The sequence below is a fragment of the Ascaphus truei genome, chromosome 2 (assembly GCF_040206685.1).
Source record: "Ascaphus truei isolate aAscTru1 chromosome 2, aAscTru1.hap1, whole genome shotgun sequence".
Classification (NCBI taxonomy): domain Eukaryota; kingdom Metazoa; phylum Chordata; class Amphibia; order Anura; family Ascaphidae; genus Ascaphus; species Ascaphus truei.
The window spans coordinates 232,495,313-232,513,906 of NC_134484.1; the positions used below are offsets into that span (position 1 = coordinate 232,495,313).

At 42.5% G+C, this 18,594-nt stretch overlaps 1 protein-coding gene across 2 annotated transcripts in view; it reads right to left on the reverse strand.

Moving 5' to 3' along the window:
- PTPN3 (protein tyrosine phosphatase non-receptor type 3) overlaps positions 1-18,594 on the reverse strand; it is a 259,615-nt gene that overhangs the window by 238,913 nt on the left and 2,108 nt on the right. The window contains exon 2 of one of the 2 annotated variants that reach the window (XM_075585952.1): positions 8,809-8,947. The exons of the other annotated variant lie outside the window; for it this stretch is intronic. The gene's annotated coding sequence lies outside the window, so the exon portion shown is untranslated. The remainder of the gene's footprint in view (positions 1-8,808; positions 8,948-18,594) is intronic. 2 annotated transcript variants of the gene reach the window in all.

An 18,594-nucleotide genomic window follows, 5' to 3' on the forward strand; every position in this document is an offset into this window, starting at 1 on the left:
TTGGTGGTGGCCGTTTCACCACAACCAAATGACACTGGTTCGCCTTTAAGGTAAGTGCCTAAACCCCCAACCCCAAGCCCTTACCCTAAAACTCCCTACACTAAACCCCCTTCAATTAACCTCCTGCTCCAAACAGTAATAAAACTTACCTTAGAAGTGGCCGGCTGCGGGGATTCCAGTGGTGAATCGGTTGCGGCAGAGGGTCCGTCTGCGGCTGAACGCCAGCGTTGATTTGCCGCGACTAAAATGTCCCCTTCTGATACTGACGATTTATAAAAAAAAATCTGGGTGCGGCCCGAGTCTTGCAGTCAGACTTAAGAATCAGCCCCCAAGTTATTCTGAGTTTGATGGGCCTGCTGTGGATACTTATCCCCAATAATGTGCCTACCCATCTCATATTAAAAGGTTCCTATATTCTCTTTTCTAATTCCATTACCCTTTTGCAACTTTTCTTACTGCCTTATAATTTTGATTTGATGCCTCTGTTCTTTCGGACTTCAAAAATGTAAATGCCTGCCATGCTTTTCCACTTCTTCCCTTACCCGTTTATTTTGCTACATTTGTTTGGATTTGTTTCTTTTACATTTATTACCCAATAATATACGCCATTGGTGGGCAACAGGCAGGTGTGGGTGTCTCACTTCCGGCCCTCAACCTCTTACCACCCCAGCAGCACCCTCCCTCTCTCCCCAATGCAGAGGGAGTGGAGATGTTGTTGGGGTGAATTGTAGCTTCTTTCCACTCCCTGTGCTACCTAATGAAAATTGTAATCACTAATTCCCAGTGTAAGGAGAGGAATGACACAGTATACATCATCTGTGCACCATAAATATGTGGGTAATGTGCAGCCCATTTGAGGAACCAGGAGCGACACATACAGCCCTCTAAATCAGTGTTTTTCAACAGGATTCCTAGGAACCTCTCGGTTCCCCGGGCATCCCTAAAGTGTTCTCTGTAATTTTCAGTCAATTTTAAAATTGTACCAAATACAGAAGAATTTACAATGCATCTGATCTCAAACGCGCTATTAGACAGGGTTCGGGTTCCTTACAATGCATCTGATATCAGACGCGCTATTAAAGAGAGTTGGGGTTCCAAAGAGTTTCACATAGGGTTCCTTAACCAAAATAAGGTTGGAAACTGCTGCTCTAGGTATATCATGCTGCTTACCAGCAACGACGTTTTAAAGACGGCCCATTTAAGTTTTGCACTTATTCCTGCAAAAACATCCCAATGTATTCCTTGTAGAGTCTTTCTTAGTTGACTAAAATCTGCATTTCTAAAATTAAGGGCGCTATCACACGGAAAACCCCATTGAAGTCACTACTTTACATTGTTTGATATTACCAAATCCAGTAATGTCCCTCAAGAATTTGCATCATGTAATTGTCTTTTAGCACACCCAAAACCCTGTTTCCTTTCACTGACTGCTAATCTCATTACTACTGTACAGTCGATATTCGGATAATTATTATCACCCATAATTAAAACATGACCTAATTTTGCTGCCTTTTCCATTTGCTAAAGTTTGCCTTCCGCAATCTCACAATTAAAAAAAATAAATTATAATAATGATGTTCTTTTACCTCTACTGTAAATTTCAAACCACAAAGTCTCTACATGTTCCCCAATCGCTACATAAACATTTAACATCAAAACAGTTTTTAAATCTGGTTTTACATATAAACATACTGAAACACTATTCCATTTCAAAATCCCTACTCAAATAGGAATAACCCTCTAAATGAACTGCCCAGCGAGTCATCGCGAGTTTCATCCCACCGTGTTTCAGTAATGCGTATCATATCATAGTCCCAATTTCAAGTGACACAGGCGCTTCAGCACTGGATCCCTTCAATATATATGCAGAAAACAGGACTGGGAAAAGATATGGATAAACTGCTTGTAGTAGTAAAGTACCCAAGTGGGCCAATATTCCCTGAAGGGTAAGGTGTAAGGCTAAAAAAAAACAGACCCTCATTGGGATGATCCCTGGACTCACATTGAGTAATCATAAATAAAGAAGTACAGCTAAACCCCGTTATAACGCGGGTCTCGGGGTCCACCCCGAGACCACCGCGTTACTAACGGGGTCGCGGAAAAAAAAATGGCCGCCGCTTTAATGCAGATTCATCCCGCGGGACAGGAGATGGGAGCAGGCATGTCCTTCCGCTCCCCGCTTCCCCCTGTCACCGCGGGACAGCCCGCGGGGCAGGAGATGGGAGCGGGGATGTCCCTCCGGTCCCCGCTTCCCCCTGTCACCGCGTGACAGGCCGCGGGGCAGGAGATGGGAGCGGGCATGTCCCTCCGCTCCCCGCTTCCCCCTGTCACCGCAGGACAGCCCGCGGGGAAGGAGATGGGAGCGGGGATGTCCCTCCGGTCCCCGCTTACCTCTGATCCCTCCACGTGCCCGGTGCTCCCGCTGCCTGCATGGAGGTGGTAGCGGGGGGTTTCTTCTCCCCACCGCTGTCCCTGGCGCTCCCGCTGCCTGCGCGGGAGGAGGGGGGGGAGCGGGTGGTGGTGCTGGTCGCGGCCTTTCCTCTGCTCCGATCCCATCCCCCGTCTGTGTAGAGTGAGAGAGTGTGTGTGTGTATGTATATATGGGAGAGAAAGTGTGTGTAAGTGTCTGTGAGTGTGTGTAAGTGTGTGTAAGTGTCTGAGTGTGTGTGTAAGTGTGTGTAAGTGTCTGTGAGTGTCTGTGAGTGTGTGTGAGTGTGTGTGAGTGTCTGTGAGTGTCTGTGAGTGTCTGTGAGTGTCTGTGAGTGTGTGTAAGTGTGTGTAAGTGTGTGTGCAGTGTGTCAGTGTGTGCAGTGTGAGCAATGAGCAGTGTGTGTGCAGTGTGCAGTGTGTGTGCAGTGTGTCAGTGTGTGCAGTGTGAGCAATGAGCAGTGTGTGTGCAGTGTGTGTGCAGTGTGTCAGTGTGTGCAGTGTGCAGTGTGTGTGCAGTGTGCAGTGTGTGTGCAGTGTGTCAGTGTGTGCCGTGTGAGCAATGAGCAGTGTGTGTGCAGTGTGCAGTGTGTGTGCAGTGTGTCAGTGTGTGCAGTGTGAGCAATGAGCAGTGTGTGTGCAGTGTGTCAGTGTGTGCAGTGTGAGCAATGAGCAGTGTGTGTGCAGTGTGAGCAATGAGCAGTGTGTGTGCAGTGTGCAGTGTGTGTGCAGTGTGGCAGTGTGAGCAATGAGCAGTGTGTGTGCAGTGAGTGTGTGCAGTGTGTGCAGTGTGCAAAAAAAAAAAAAAAAACGGGAGCCACGGGAAAACCGCATTATAACCGAATCGCGGTATAACGAGGCGCGTTATAACGGGGTTTAGCTGTACTCACAGAAATCTCTTAATCCTGAAGTCCTGCTAGGCGTGCAGCCTGGAGTAGAGAAGTAGATCGGAGAAAAAAGGTGATTTCTGGCGCAACAGCCAAAAGTGGGTACCAAACAAGTTGTATTAAAAATATTGCTTTATTAATCCATCTAAAAAAGTGGAGGCACACACCCTCCTACGCGTTTCGTGTTGAGAACACTTTATCAAGGAGTATACATGATCATAAACATACTTCCTTATATACCCATTCAAATTGCCTATTTTCGCACCACAGTTAACGACGTTGCTCCGCCCACATTGAGTGATGTCATCACGCTCCCCTCAAGCACGCCCCCAAGCGCTCCGAACCATCCTGGAGTGCCAAACCCTCCCCGTATAGCCACATAAGCATCTCGGCACTGTGGCAAGAGACCCCAAGCCCCCATATTTACCATCATGGAACCGCTATTCCGGTGAGCGCGGCGGAACGGAGTACTTCCCCGTTCATCGCGTCATCACTGGAGGCGGCTCCCTTTGGCCCACATGGGACACTCGGCTCCACCCACATCACGTTTTAATGCAGAAAGGCACAACAAGTTGGAAGTGACATCCCCAAGGAAACGGGAGCCAATGGGTACACGAGATGAGGGGTAGGAACGCCCTTAAATCGTCATCTGTTGCTGGATGGCCATAAACAAAATAAAGAAACAAATCGTAGCTAAATACACTAGTGAAAACATTAAATAGCATATGGACATTGGTTCTATTCTTCTTGATGGGCACAGAAAAATATAAAAACATAACTTACATACATACCAAAGTCTTCTGAAGAAACTGTGCAGAGATTATTATAGTGAAAAAATTACTAATTCTATATAATCATTTACAAAATTATTTCTTCCAATATTTAATTTACAATTTTCTTCAAAATCTTAAGAATCCTTCTGACTGAAGTCATGAAAGAAACTCCTTTCAAAATGAGAAAAAAGAATGATACTGTACAAGCACATTAAAAAAAACTCTCAAGTTATAATAGCACAAGATTCTTCTTATACGAAAGTTATAGAACAGAGATGAATGGATTCCATAGCACTGAATTAAGGCATCATTCACTATACAAATTCATTATCAAAAAAATCAATAATCTGAAATGAAATCTTGGTAGAAAAGAATTCTAAGCAGGGAGAAATAAGGTGAACTATCGAGACAAACAATATGTCCTACCTAGAGCTGTCAATATCCATTTGTAACTACATGAATAAAGAAAACATGAATATAAAAATCATAAATGATTCAATACCATTTTATTATCGTCCATTATGATTTAAAGTTTTAAAGTTCACTTATGTCAAGGGTCCATTCGAACCAATTATTCCAGAACATCCAAAATAAACACTATACAGTTTTATTATTGTAAAAGAAATTGGAGAATAAACAGAGTATATATCAATATCTACTATCGTTATTATTCTCCAAGAAAATGGGTCAGGTTCCATTCTACATTAATACCATGAGGAGATTTGGTGTTTAACAAAAAAAAATCCATTTGGATTCCATACGATCCAATAGATTAATCATGTCCCCCCCTCTTTCTCTGGGTATAACTCTATCTATGGCCAAAAAGGTAAGATTGTCAACACCTCCATTTCTGCATTCATTAAAATGTTTTGGCACTGGGTGTGCTAGGTCTCCCTTCTTAATGAGCCTAACGTGTTCCTGAATCCTCAGTTTTAACAATCTAGTGGTTCTACCCACATATCCCATCCCGCAGCCACAAGTGAGCAGATATATAACATATCTAGTATTGCAATTCATAAAGCTATTAATCTTGAATCTCCTTTGTGGACTGTGGGATGAGAAACACTTTGATGGCACCATAAATCTGCATATACTACATGCTCCACACTGATATGAACCCTTGGTGGAAAAGTCTCTCTCTTTTTGAGTATCTTTAAAGATGTCACTTGGTGAGACAAATCCTGCTAGAGTCTTGGCTCTCCTAAACACACATTTGGGGCCTACTAGAAGATAGTCTTTTAATGAGGGATCCATCTCCAACACATTCCAATGTTTACGTAAAATAGTTTTAATTTCATTACCATTTCTATTATATTGTGAAATAAAGAACGGTATGTCAGAATCATTAATTACTGTGTTAGTATTTGTGCAATTAGATATGGCAGAACCTGCATTTCTATTTCTCCTTTTCATCATATCATAACGTATCATATCATAACCTGTAGGCTGAAGGAATAGACTAGTGATAATGTTACTGCCTCTAAACTGGGTGAACCCAGTTTGTATAGTGTCAGTTCCTTGTGACCTTAAGTCACTTTATCTCCCTGTGCTTCAGAGACTAAAATTAGATTGCAAATTCTTCAGGACAGGGACTCATTGTGCCTTCAATAATTTCTATGTACAGTACTACCCACTGTCAGAGATCCCCCTGATGAAGTCAGCGTCATAGCTGTCGATACGTGTTGGTGTACGTCATTATGTTGACACTCGACCGGCTGATGTGAAGATTCCCTATCAGACAAGCAGGGGGCTGGAGGTATTTGCATTACCAAAGTAATTACGGAGTGCTGGACTAGGTATATGCCTCTGCACCATCTTTCAGTTCCAGCAAGTTGCAGGGAGTCATACAGGCTCTATAACCATCACCAGTGTTAGCGGAGTTCCCAGCTGACGGGTACGCGTGTTCACGTCATTACCAGATCAGCTTAATTGGTAAACCCCGTGACACGAGCAGGAGGGCCAGTGATATCTGCATTACCGGAGTTAAAATTGGATTTCTCGAGAGGCTGCTGGATCGGCATCATATCGACTATACCACCTACATCAACTGCACAGAGTTTTCAGTGGACAATTTCACTCTGTGGTTAGTGAACACACCAAAAAGTCATTTGCCTATACATCCCAGCCTTATAGGCTCAAGTGAGCCACACAGGCAATATAGATCCTCCTCCCATTGTGGAGTTTTCAGCATAATCCGGTGTCTGACATCTGTATTTCTTTTTACTTGTATAGTTTTATGTTATTGGACAACGGTTGTCCTATTTTAATATAATGGAATATACCTATTTCATGCACTAGGAGTGTGCGCACACACACACACACACACACACACACACACACACACACACACATATATATATACACACCACCATACTCCATGTAGCAGCAACATTTCCCAGAGGGGGAGGGGAGGAATATGCATGCATGTATATACACACATATACATATACATATATATATATATATATATATATATATATATATATAGCTCCTCCCCTCCCCCTCTGGGAAATGTTGCTGCTACATGGAGTATGGTGGTGCATATATGTGTGTGTGTGCGCACACTCCTAGTGCATGAAATAGGTATATTCCATTATATTAAAATAGGACAACCGCAGTGTGACGAAACGCGTAGAGCTGTGACGTCATCGGGTTTGTGTTGGTGTATTTGGAATCCCTGGCTTCCCTGCGCTCCGGCTGGCGGTAATTTGAAGTGTTAGCAACCATTGTATGAGGGAGCAAAGGACGTGCAGGCATTGGATGCCTTTATATCTTGCTGCCAATTTGGGATAGGAGTTCATGGTGAACCTGGGCTGTTTACATACACTCTGCAAACCTGGGACTCCCCCTACCACCGCAGATGACCACAATAGAGATTTCTCTCCCACGAATGGTTCTGTTTAAAATCCTGTAAGTGCACATTCTTATGGGTTGCTGATTTTTTAAATAAATGTACCTTATTTTTTACTCAGTTACGTGCTATGGAGCTTGCGCTTTTGTTTGTTTTTTGTTCATAGATTCCATAAGTTGTTGGCTATACCACTCCCCTTAAAGCTGCAAAGACACTCCCTGGATCTTCTATTGGGACTATATTTCTCTCTGGATTTTTTGTTTGAGAGGAACATTCAATTTGAATTTTCCTTTTTTTTTTTCACTATCACGTTATAGTTTGTAGATATTATTAGGTTAAATTGTGGTCATTTTAATTTATTTTAAATATGTTATTATAATTTATGATTTATTAGGTTTATTTCACATCCTCATAAGCGCTACTTAATTTTTGTGTTGTTATATATATATATATATATATATATATATATATATATATATATATATATATATATATATATATATATATATATATACACACACACACACATACACACACACATATATATATACTACATACATACATACATATTTCCCCCCTCCCCCTCTGGGAAATTGACCTGTCTCACTAGTGATATTTTTATTTGGTAGCATAATTTATGAAAATAGTCTGATTTACCAAATGCATTAATTAGGCATCTTACTAGGCAGATTTTAGAAGTCATCCATGAAAACCAAGATAACATTTAGAACAGAAGTAATGTTTACACTGTGACAACCAGCAATCATGATCTAATTAAGTGCTAGTCTCTGTGCACAATGTGAGCTTGATAAATTGCATTGCAATTTTAAGCAGCAGCATTTCAAGTGACTACATGTCTGAGCTACATACTTTAACTTTGTTTACACAAGATGGAAGCTTAGTACAGCTCATAACCGAGCGCGCGGCATCAAGGATGCAATATGTAACCGAAAAAGTGGAAGATCATAGTAAATGGGAATCTTTATTTAAGCAGCTATTTTTCCCCTGATGCAGCCAGATAAGAAAGATTTAAAAAAAAAAAAATGTTAAACGGAAGGAAACTGAATCACATAGTTAAAATCTTATCCAGGATAAGGGTGCATTTGTTCCACAAAGACAACAAAATACAATGTTAAATTATATTTTTCAAACTTTAAAAAAATATATATTTTATTCACAGATCAGGAGGCAACAAAAATGGCAGCCATTTGTCTATCCTCCCAAAATCTTAGAAGATATTTCAGATGAAACAAGAAATGTGATATAGTGACTAGGAAATTATTAGAAATGGGGCTCTAATACTAACTGGGAATGGATAAAGGTCTGCCACATTTGTTTTTTTATTTAATGCCGAGTTATGTATTTTAGATGTAAATTAATTTTTATTTTCTTATGGTTCCAGCATCTCTTTCCCTATAAAAATACCGGGGCATAATTAAGAGTAAATCATAAGGTAAAAGGGAATTAGAAGGCTTACTTTAAGAATTAGGAATTAATGACAATATTTTTGTAATGTGGAAAAAATATGGAATGTAGAAAAATGTTGTAAACGTGGTAAAAAGTATAGAATAACATTCAATATACATTTACCAAACTATGGAAAACACTCAATTCATAATCAAAAAGCGCACTGCACTGCAGATGCCAATGCTAATGATTGACTATAGGGATATACTGTCGTGTATGGCCCCTCAAATTCACCTTAGCAAACTTGACATTCTTTGCAACTCAATGTGCCGTTTTTTATTACTATGTAACTACAACACCCAACATTGTGGTATGTTAATTGGACTAGTTTGGCTATGCCTTGAGTCAAGAAGCAACATATATCTTCCCTAGCTTACCTTGAAATACTTTCTGGACAAGTTACCTAATTATCTGAGCAGGCTTATCATCCTCATGGTACACAGCATGTATCTCCTTAGATTCACCTCCAGAAACCTGCATATGGTTCCAAAGTTCAATATAGAATCTGGTCGCTCTTCTTTCTCTTACCGATCACCCCACTTCTGGAACAATATAAAAGAACCACCTCTAAAATTCTTTCATGGCTTTGGCTGTTTCCTACTTGAAACATGTTCGTAACCAACTTAATGTCGTCAACTTGTTATTTTGTACACAGCACATACTTGAACACGACTGGTAATGTATATTTTCCTGGTAAAATATTTTATATGTTCCACTGCAATACGCCAGTGGAAGTAATATCTGGTACTTCAGGAGGGCTGGCACGCATGGGGCCGTCATGCTATTTTTGTACATTTGATGCCGCCAGTCTTAAGGCCATGATTAAACCTTACTAAAAATGTAGCCTATTCCTATTCTACTTTAAAATCTGTGATCTTTTTTTTTTCTACTAAACTCCAGGAATTAGCAAGTCACCTACATACAAAAAGCGATGTCAGTAAATAACCCAAGGGTGATCCAAGTACAGCCCACGGGTCGAATCGGTGGCCTGCGGCCCGCCACAGGTTCATGCCTGTGGTGCGGGCCACGGCGCAGTGGAGGAGTCAGCATGGCAGCAGAGGACGTAGCAGTGCAGCGGGAGCCCACCCAGGTGGTCCTAACACGGCAGTTAGGGCTGACCGGAAGTCTGGCCTAACATCTATAAATCACTGACTGAGTGGGCTTCAGCCGCACTGCTGCCTCCTCCGCCGCCCACGCCAACACCTCCACCGCCACTTGTAGGGGCCGAGGGAGAAGGAAAGTGAGGGAGAGTCAGGAGACAGAGAGTGGGGGAGATAAAGGAAAGGGAGACAGAGAGTGAGTGGGTAAGAGAGGAACGGTAGGGGAGAAGCTAGTGAGAAGAGCATTGGTAAGCTTCGCGAGTCACAGAATGAATGTAAATTCTACATTAAGTCTGTGGCCCGCCACGCTGACAAAGCTTGTCAATTGGCCCGCCAGTGAAAATAATTGCCCACCCCTGGAATAACCGAATCCAATTTTCCGTGACATACCCCTTAACTACTTCCTAGACAAATCATGTAAAGAAAAAAAAAAAAATTTGTCCATGTAATTTAACTTTACTAACAAACTTCTTTACGAACCAAGAATAATGTTTGACTGTTTATGGCAGGGGTGCACAAATTTTTCAGTCTGCACCCTCCTGCCTGCTCTCCCCCCTTGCTCACAACCCCCCCTCCCAACCTGGTCGCGCGATCCCCAGTTCGCGCACCCCTGGTTTATAGTACATATAAATATATATATAAAATCGAAAGGTTAGTGCTATCTGCGGTGAATCTGATTGGTCCTCAGCCTCTGGCCAATCAGATTGGTGGGTCTGACGTCACCCAGCTGCCACTCTCTTCCCCCTCGGCCACACACACACTCTCTCTCTCCTCTCCCCTCCCCCATCACACTCACTTCCCTCCCCGGCGCTCACTCACCTCCCTCCCCGGCGCTCACTCACCTCCCTCCCCGGCGCTCACTTCCCTCCCTCCCCGGCGCTCACTTCCTTCCCTCCCCAGCGCTCACTTCCTTCCCTCCCCGGCGCTCACTTCCCTCCCTCCCCGGCGGGGGGACAGGCAGTGGACAGGCAGCCTGCAGCTGCTTCGCGTCGCCGAGTGCCTAAGATGGCGGCGCCCGGAAGGACCCCCTTCCTCCCTCGCGGCGCCAAGTGCCTAAGATGGCGGCGCCCGGAAGGACCCACTTCCTCCTGCAGCTGCCTCGCGGTGGCGCCGCTGCGAGGTGGGAAACGGAGAGGTGACATATCTGTGTGTGTGTGTATGTGTGTGTGTGTGTGTGTGTGTGTGTGTGTGTGTGTGACACTGTATGTGTGTGTGTCACTGTGTGTGTGTGTGTGTGTCACTGTGTGTGTGTGGGGGGGCGACACTGTGTGTCACTGTGTGTGTGTGGGGGGGCGACACTGTGTGTGTCTCAGACACTATAGGGTGGGGCCCGGAGCTGCGCATGGGGGGGGGGGAGGAGCGGAGAGAGAGGGGGGAGCCAAGAAACATACAGGGGGAGTGGAGAGGAGGGACCCGGAAATTTTAAGCAACCCCCCTCCTGTCCACTGTCCCCCCTCCTGTCCACTGTCGTCGTCCCCCCTCCTGTCCACTGTCGTCGTCCCCCCTCCTGTCCATTGTACCCCCCCTCCTGTCCACTGCCCCCGCCTCCTGTCCACTGCCCCCCCCCCTCCTGTCCACTGCCCACCCCCTCCTGTCCACTGTCTTTCCCCCCCTCCTGTCCACTGTCTTCCCCCCCCCCCTCCTAGCAGGAAATTTAACTCAACGCCGGGTCTCTCAGCTAGTAGTACATATACGTTATACTCAATAAGGTTAAGGTAGATTTTTTTTATGTTGAAACCGACTAAGACCCTCTATCGGACAAGGTACAGGGTCTACACAAAAGATATGAAACTCAACAGTGAACTGTATTTCCATGTCTTCTACAAATCTGCTTTATTTTCAGTGTTTCGTTGCATGCCATACACGGACGTTCAGAATCAGTAATCATGCTTAAACTGATCAGCACAAATTTTGAGTAGGTTGTCTAATTCTGCATTTCCTTAAAGGTAAGTTCAATTTAACGGGTGAAATTAATATTTTTTATTTATTTATTTTAAACAACTTATCGGTGTAATTCGCTTCTTTAGAAAGATTCAAACACATGCTTCCTGTATATCCAATGTGAGAAAAATTAATATGTAACGCTACTTGTCGGGAATACTGTATTCAAGCATATCATTTGACTATTGATGGCACTGTCATTACTTTGCAAACTAAGGAACAAAACTAAGCTAATACTTTAGATCAGGGGGGCGCATACGTTTTTCCCTGCACCCCCTGCCGGCGGTCACCTCACCCCCGTGCCCCCCTTCACCCCCACTTACCTCGGCTCCGTCGTCGAAACGTCACGTTGCCATAGCCTCGCGGCGTCATTTGACGCCGTGTTGCCATGGCGACGCATGTGGAGCCAAGGTAAGTAAAGGTTTAGAGAGGCCATGCAGCTCCCCCGGCACTTAATTTAAGTGCCTTCAGGAAGCGCGCAGGGCCTCTGTAAACCGCGCGTCTCCCCCTTCCCCCCCACAGGCAGTCACGCGCCCCCCAGTTTGCGCACCGCTGTTTTAGATGACTGGCAAACAGTTATCACCAAAAGACATTCTTTACCAGTGTCAGATTTTCCATTAGGCTCGGGCCTAAGGCGACAACATTTTGGGGTGGCATAAATGTCCGCCCCCATTTGCATTTGCCGCACTCTTGGGCCTATTAGACCTAATTGGAAAGGACTTATTTACATGTGCCAGCCGCCTCCATCCTGCAGCCCTGCTTCTCCTTCAAAATCGAGCGTCAAAAGATGCCGCGGACGTCACAAGTCTCGTTGCCATGACAACCGTTGGTGACGTCAGCGACGTCAAGTGATGCTGAATTCTGAAGGAGAAGCAGGGTGTCAAACATTAAAGTACCTAATTTGGAAATCCACTGCTGTCCTTTACAGAATATAAAACTTCACTACATTTGTTTACTTGCGAACGGCAGGCCGATAAAATCAATCTACTTGCCACAATACTGTACTTACACCATATATATGAACTCTTGCGCAACTTCCGTTTGGGAACAGGGTCGAGTCCCTATTGAGAATTATAGTTTATGAAGTTAACATAGTGCAAGTGGAGCAACTTTTTACGGCTTTAACGTAGCATAATGTAGGTGTATTACACTTGAGTTTATAACTCTTTAGAACTATGAATTTCATATTAAACCTAATATGCAATTGTCCTTCGTTCACTTTGATCCTAGGCAGGAATTTCCCTTGAATATCCAGATTGTGTTGTACACCTACTATTTAATGCAGCAGTTTAAAATCACCTCTATATTTTCAACTCATTGCTTTTAAAGATTGGTCTACAGATAACAAAGAGAGAGCCTACGAATGCAAAATGCTGTGACCTGTTACAGGGATAGTAAATCTAGCGAACACCAAAGGACTAATTAATATAAAACATATTTTGTCTAGGTTTTAAAGTGTGCTCGTGGTAGCTAAAGTTAACCCTTGACATAAACTGACCGGTACATTAACTTGGAAATATAGCTTTGCATGTCCTAGTCTTTGCTGAGCATTACAGAATGTCTGGGCATACAGGATAACAAAAGCTCTCCAATATTAAACCCCCTTTCAAAAATTATAATGTCGGGTTATTCCAGGGTTCTCCTGCCCCTACTTTTGCCTACTTTAATAATAAGTATAGAAATAAGCCGTCTACTGCAGTGGTGCGCAAACCTCGAGCTGCGCCCCCCCTGCCAGAGCCGCAGCGTTCACGCCCCCTTCTCCTATGACTCGGCGTCAAATGACGTCACGGGTCATGTGACATCACCTGAACCCGTGGCATCAAATGACGCCGAAGACCGGGCAGAGACCAGGTAAGAGAGTTACAGAGGCCTCATGCCTCCCCCGTGGGGAAGAGCGCGGGACTCCTGTAACCGACCCGCCCCCACTACAGATTTTCACGCCCCCCACTTTGCGCACTGCTTGTCTAATATAAACTTTTAAGACCACTCTGATTTTCTGTCCCCATTACTGTACTTTCCTGTCCTACCCCTTGTACATATGTTGAATGTGGGCTGTAGTGATCACAATTAGGTTAAAGCTGCCGACCAAGCAATATCCTACATGTGGTTTTTTTTTTTTTTTTTTTATTAAATCAGTTCTGTACTATGAGAAAATACTTGTAGCATTTTAACACAACTCTGAATTACATTTTTTATGTATTATAATGTAGCAAGCCTTTTTTGTTTCTATAGCAACCATTTACAAAGTCACAGATACTGAGTCAATAGCAGTCATTTAGAGAACCACCGAGCCGAATCTTCGATCGATCACACGAGAACGGATCAACCAACAACTTAAACTGCGCTTATAGTGCCGGCGACAGCGACGCGATGTTGCGGCAAAACAAATGCATTGCTGCTGTCGCGTGCGCTTATAGTAAGTGCGATGCGACGGATTGATCACGATCGCTGGAAGTCATCTCTATTTGATTTTCCAGCGACTGACTCTGGCACTAGAAGCGCAGGCTTAGCCAATTACTTATAATTGTGTGGAGTGCATTGATGCACATTTTAAAAGGGGGGGGGGAAACAATGTTAAGAAAAGAAAAAAAAAACCCAGCTTGATCTGCTACTTTTAAGCAATAAGCCAAAAAAAATGTATTTTGATGTAGTGAAACTTTTCACACATTTCCTGATTTTGGTTACCTAAACTATAAAAGTATTAAAAAGAAAAAAAGCGATTTCCTTTGTTTTTACCATTGTTAAGATCTTTTCCTGCCCTTTAGCAATGCCAAACTTTTTAATTCTCTATTTGCTGATAAGTCACCTCCCAGGGAAGTTACAATGGCCAGTGTAATTAACATCAATTAAGAGCAGCAGAGATTGCGTCGTAACAGTTGATGCAAGAGAAATAAACAGGTGAAAAACTAAAGTGAAATGCTAACCAAAATAACGTTTTTTTTTTTCTTCTATGAAATGTATCAACACAACATGGACGATCAGTAGAAGTTCTGATTTTATTGTCATTATTGAGGGATTGCCGACTTTTAACTCCTATTAACAGCACTATTAACAGCACCCAAACACTTGGGCAAAATACCTTCACATACTAAAAGAAGCAGGTTTTAAAATACTGTAACAAACCCGGTGACAATTTTACATAAACAAAAACTTTTTACTATTAAATGTGGATATAATTGAAATCAACTTTTATAAATATATATTGATTTCTACATGGGAATATCTAGTTATGTTCATATAAAAGGGGATGTGAGTCCAAATCTTTCCTGCAGCCCTGTTCTCTCATCCCATGGAATTAGGTCACCACAGGGAATAATTTATAAGGAGATACAGCAAAGAAGATGCTATGGTGGGCACCAACTACATTTATTCCAATAAAAGAATAATTTTAAAAAAATATGTCACCGATTATAAAGCAAATTTTGGAAATACAATTTAAGGTGAATATTCAAAGTTGCTTTAAAGTATTTATAGAAATTGCACTGAAACTTTGTGTCATGTCTAATTTGCCAGCTTCAAACTAGAAGATTAATGTTTAACAGTCTTAATTGGCTTTGAACAGTAAACTACAGGAAAGCTATATGAAGCAAAAGTAAAGTCCAAGGGAATCTGGTGCTCAGACACAACAACAAAAAACTCTGTGCAAATGCCTTTAGGAGCCTCATAAAGTCCAGAACCTCCATTCAAAGAGATATAATACACATGAAGTAGGTATCCTATGGGAAGAATAAAGCCTAATAGATCACTGCATAGCAAAATAGCGCAATAAACATCTCCCATATAATAATCACTGAGAAATATAGCTTATAGCTCAAGGTGGTATCACAGTGGGTAACTCACATTTTCCAGAGTGTCTATAAACCATCATTGTAGTCCATCTGGAAGTATTGTGGTGTGCAGCATCTGCTATTGTGAGATCCAGGAGTAAGGAGAAGTAGAACTGTGGAGCACCTACGCATTTCACGCACACTGCGCTTTACCTTGATACCGGTGTTTTTTACCTCTATGTAATCACAAATATTTTTTATTGGAGTCCCCTCTTGATCACCTCTCATATTTTGTTGTGCACTGGTAGTGCTCCGCAGTTCTACCTCTCCTTTCTCCAGGAATGCTAGGTTGGCCTGCAATATTTTTCACCCAAGAGCATCGATCTTCCTTTTTTGTTTACCAAGTGCTTTATAAATAATCTGTTTTGTTTCCGTAAGAATATCCGTACTGCAAATATAGTAGCATACAGCATATGCGTTTAAGAAAATGTATAAGGTATTCAACCACATTTTTCACTTCTGCTTGATCTATGTTTTCACCATGAGTAACTTTTTACGAGAGTGATCGATCCCATTGAAGCCAATACCCCTACTAGTATCAAAATGTCTGATGGCACAGAGATTTTGTCAACATGATCATGTAATTGCTGCTGCAGCGTTCATATGACCCTCAATTTTCCTTGCTACCCTGAATAGAAGACACACTCCTCTTCCGTAAACTCCCATTGCTCCCAAATAGAAAGGCTCGGAATTGCCAAAAAGTGTACTCTCAAGAGGATAAGGAAACTACCATAGGTAACTGTAGATACAAATGCCTTCTACTGCAGTTGGAGAAGATAACTTCTGTTCAAACTTGATTTTTAAAGTATACACCTATATTTAGTTTGGTTCATTTACTGTATGTAACGGAAGCCATTTTGGGAAAACCAACAAATAATAACAACAGAAAATGCTTTAAAACCAGTCTAAAAGCAGATGTTTGATGTAACGTAGGATCAGCAAGTAGCTAGATTGACCCAAGAACACCGCCTCGCAGCTATTCAATGAATGGGTAACTGTAAGAGATGTGTGCAGAAGTATGCAGAATTGAGACCGTTTAGGGGGAAATATATACTGTATAAGGCCTTATTGCCTGTTCCTTTAAAAAATAGAGCAAACAAAAATATACATAAAACAATAAACACCTATACCCGTGTAAGGGCTAACTTACTTCCCCCGTCCCTCTCTGCAAGGCTGGGGGGTGTGGGGGGAAGCCTCTTACCCACTTATTACCCCAAAGTCTCAGCGGTACCTTAACGCAGGTGGCCCTTCAGGTCAGTGGTGTGCGAGTAGAGGTCTGCTTGAGGATCCAGGCATAGAGGTCTGGTCCCCTTTTTTCTCCCTCTCAGAACACAGCTCTCCTTTTCCTTAAGTCAGCTCCTTTGTGAGCAAAGGAATCGCTTTCCTGTTTCTCAGATCAGGCTTTTTCTGTCAGACCTAATCAGCCAGGTGGAGTCTGGTTGATTGCCTGTGTGCAATTAACCAGCACACTGCTGGATTTAGAGGCAGTTTCTCTCCAACAGTGATAAGTCCCTGTTACAGTAACAAAGATCCAATCCTCGATAACAGAGTAACCAAAAACAAAAAGCAAAAGTGCATCGGATGTGGAGCAAGATTTGATGGTTTGCAAAGAATGCAAAAACTATCCAAACGTACAAAACAGCTGCTATAACTCGCTTCGCACTGTGAAGCGGAGTCAGATGTTACGTCCACCTTTAAACATCAGCCCGCTCCACTATAAAATGTTTAATCAGGAGTCGATACTAGTGAAGAAGCATTCTACGGCGGAGACTAAAGCTGGTTCTGGTTCACAGCGAGATGCGAATCATAAGAATGGTGCAAGTTGTCATCATGAACTCCGTTTTGGAACTGTGGATTGGTTTGGATATGGGTTTTGGCGTTCCTTTAAATTATTTTGATTCTAAATCACAATTTTGGGGCATTTTTCTTTATTTATAATTCAAAAACAATCAGAGACAACTATTAGAAGACATCATTCTATGGTAAGTTGTCTGTGCTGCAGACATGATCTGAAAATACCCATTAAAACTTTATGGGAAGGCATGATGAAAATAAAATGATAGGTGGCATTAACACCTTTTGCACAAATCTAGAAATGTGGTTGACACGTTTCATACATTGAACATTAATACTAATGGTAGCAATAGGAAAAACTCAGTATAGGTCAGGATGTACATTTTTGCAGCAAGATACATATACCCCGATATAGCCAAAATTCAAGGGAAAAAACACATGTGAATTTGCAGCAGAGCTACCAATTTTTAATTCAACGAGGCATGATCAGATGAGTACCTAACTAGGGCAATTAGGATAAAGAATCAGTTCACATGTCACATTAACGCAGCATTCACACCAAATGCCCCTTTTTTACAGCATCAGACCTCCTCCTTGATTCCCAAGCTAATTACAAGTGAAGTTACCATGGTTTCCACACAAGGGATTCAAATAGCTGTCCAATAAGAAGCCCCAATCGATGAAGTTGCTGCTTCTTATTGGCCTGTGGAACCCGACAGATTTGGTAGCCACTTTTCACTTTTCACCCTGGCATTTAACATTGGTAATTTCACAGAAGGATTGGTGGTGGAACGTGGGGAAACGGGGGGGGGGGGGGGGGGGGGGGACAGGGGGATGGGGAAGAGATCCCAGGGCTGAAATTGACATTGTTCAGCTCCAGAGGACCCTCCTTCCCGGTTCCAATGCTGTACAAAAAACATGGTCATGGAAGGAGTGCCACTTCAACATACTGTACAGGTAGTCCTCGCTATCCAACGTTTCCCATTTCAACGAATGGCATATCCAACGCTTTACAATGCAACCCTATGGTCCGTTTTTCGACACCGGAATGCGTTATCCAACGCTCACCACCACTGATTAACATGGGACTCACTTTACAACAGTTTCACTATCCAACGCTACTTCCAGAAGATAACCCAGGACTGCCTGTATATATCATACACAAGACTTTAAAAAGGAAATCCAAATCTGCGAGTGGTATAATATATCTCAGAAATAGAGTGTAAGGGCTGTTTACCTCAGTTTTGCCTAAAACTGTTATTAATACAAGATTTGTTAATCCATTTGAAAGAAAACACTACACACAAAAATATTTGTATAGGAAATGTATTATTTTATGGCATAGAGAATGTATGTAATTGTCTACACCTTGTGCACATAGAATTCTTCTTGGAGTGGGGCCAGTGAAGTTCAGCAATTGTGACATGCAAGGTCATCTGTTGCATGTCATTTACCTGACTCAAAAACACAATGTGAAATAAATGGAGCTTTTCTGCTCACTGAAAGAATAAAGTGGCTAGGAATGGT